The 2102-nt window shown below is 37.8% G+C and overlaps 1 non-coding gene across 1 annotated transcript; it reads left to right on the top strand.

Moving 5' to 3' along the window:
* Positions 1-981: 981 nt before the first annotated feature.
* On the top strand, positions 982-1085 carry LOC130952340 (small nucleolar RNA R71). Its single transcript, XR_009074521.1, has one exon. It is a non-coding gene; the product is annotated as a small nucleolar RNA R71 (small nucleolar RNA).
* Positions 1086-2102: the final 1017 nt, after the last annotated feature.

The following is a 2102-nucleotide window of genomic DNA, read 5'->3' as shown; positions in this document are numbered from 1 at the left end:
GGCAACTTGCTCTTCAGTAACATCCTCATTCTCTTCAGAAGAAGAATACTCATCAGAACTCATGAAGGGCATAAGAAGTTTTAATGGAATCTCTATGGTCTCTAGATGAGCCTCAGATTTCTTTGGTTCCTCAGAGAAAAACTCCTTGTTGATCACTGGACGTCCCAGGAGGTCTTCCTCACTGGGATTCACGTCCTCTCCCTCCCTTGTAGGTTCAGCCATGATGGAAAATTCAATGGCCTTGCACTCTCTTTTTGGATTCTCTTTAGTATTGCTTGGGAGAGTACTAGGAGGGGTTTCAGTGATTTTCTTACTCAGCTGGCCTACTTGTACCTCCAAGTTTCTTATGGAGGACCTTGTTTCACTCATGAAACTTAAGGTGGCCTTTGACAGATCAGAGACTAAGTTTGCTAAATTAGAGGTATTTTGTTCATAATTCTCTATCTGTTGCTGAGAAGATGATGGAAAAGGCTTGCTGGGCCTGTTTCTTCCACCATTGTTAAAGCCTTGTTGAGGCTTTTGTTGATCCTTCCATGAGAAATTTGGATGATTTCTCCATGATGAATTATAGGTGTTTCCATAAGGTTCACCCATGTAATTTACCTCTGCTATTGCAGGGTTCTCAGGATCATAAGCTTCTTCTTCAGAAGATGCCTCTTTAGTACTGTTGGATGCATTTTGCCATCCATTCAGACTTTGGAAAATCATGTTGACTTGCTGAGTCAACACTTTGTTCTGAGCCAATATGGCATTCAGAGCATCAATTTCAAGAACTCCCTTCTTCTGAGGCGTCCTATTATTCACGAATTCCTCTCAGAGGTGTACATGAATTGATTATTTGCAACCATGTCAATAAGTTCTTGAGCTTCTGCAGGCGTTTTCTTTAGGTGAATGGATCCACCTGTAGAATGGTCCAATGACATCTTAGAGAATTCAGACAGACCATAATAGAATATATCCAGAATGGTCCATTCTGAAAGTATGTCAGGAGGACACCTTTTGGTTATCTGCTTGTATCTTTCCCAAGCTTCATAGAGGGATTCACCTTCCTTTTGTTTGAAGGTCTGAACATCCACTCTAAGCTTGCTCAGCTTTTGAGGAGGAAAGAACTTAGCCAAGAAGGCCATGACCAGCTTATCCCAGGAGTCCAGGCTATCCTTAGGTTGTGAGTCCAATCATGTTCTAGCTCTGTCTCTTACAGCAAAAAGGAAAAGCATGAGCCTGTAGACTTTAGGATCTACTCCATTCGTCTTTACAGTCTCACAGATCTGCAAGAATTCAGTTAAAAACTGATAGGGATCTTCTGATGAAAGTCTATGGAATTTGCAGTTCTGTTGCATTAGAGCAACTAATTGAGGTTTCAGCTCAAAATTGTTTGCTCTAATGGTAGGGATGGAGATGCTTCTTCCATCAAACTTGGAAGTAGGTGTAGAATAATCACCAAGCATCCTCCTTGCATTATTGTTGTTAGGTTCGGCTACCATCTCCTTTTCTTGTTCGAATTTTTCAATAAGGTTGTCTCTGGATTGTTGTAATTTAGCTTCTCTTAGTTTCTTCTTCAGAGTCCTTTTAGGTTCTGGATCAGCTTCAACAAGAATGCCTTTTTCCTTGTTCCTACTCATAAGAAAGAGAAGAGGACAAGAAAAGAAGAGGAATCCTCTATGTCACAGTAAAGAGGATCCTTATTGTTAGTAGAAGAAGAAAGGGAGTAGGGATGAAGAAGAATGGAGAATCCAAACACAAGGGTGAGGATATGAGCAGTGATTTGAGATGAAGAGAAGTGTTAGTGAATGAATGAATAAATAGAAGGAGATGAGAGAGAGAAGTTTTCTAAAATTTATTAAAATAAATGTAATTTGAAATTAAAATTCGAAAATAGAATTTGAAATTAAATTAAATTAAAAATTTAAAACAATTAGTTAATTAATTGAATTTGAAAAAGAGGGAAGGGATTTTCGAAATTTAGAGAGAGAGAGTTAGTTAGGTGGTTTTGAAAAAGATAAGAAACAAACAAAAAGTCAATTAGTTAGTTGAAAAAGATTTGAAAATCAATTTTGAAAAGATAAGAAGATAAGAAGATATTTTAAAATCAAATTTTTGAA

Source organism: Arachis stenosperma, chromosome 9 (assembly GCF_014773155.1).
Source record: "Arachis stenosperma cultivar V10309 chromosome 9, arast.V10309.gnm1.PFL2, whole genome shotgun sequence".
Lineage (NCBI taxonomy): Eukaryota > Viridiplantae > Streptophyta > Magnoliopsida > Fabales > Fabaceae > Arachis > Arachis stenosperma.
The sequence above is the reverse complement of the archived record's forward strand: the minus strand, read 5'-3'. Positions and strand labels throughout refer to the sequence as shown.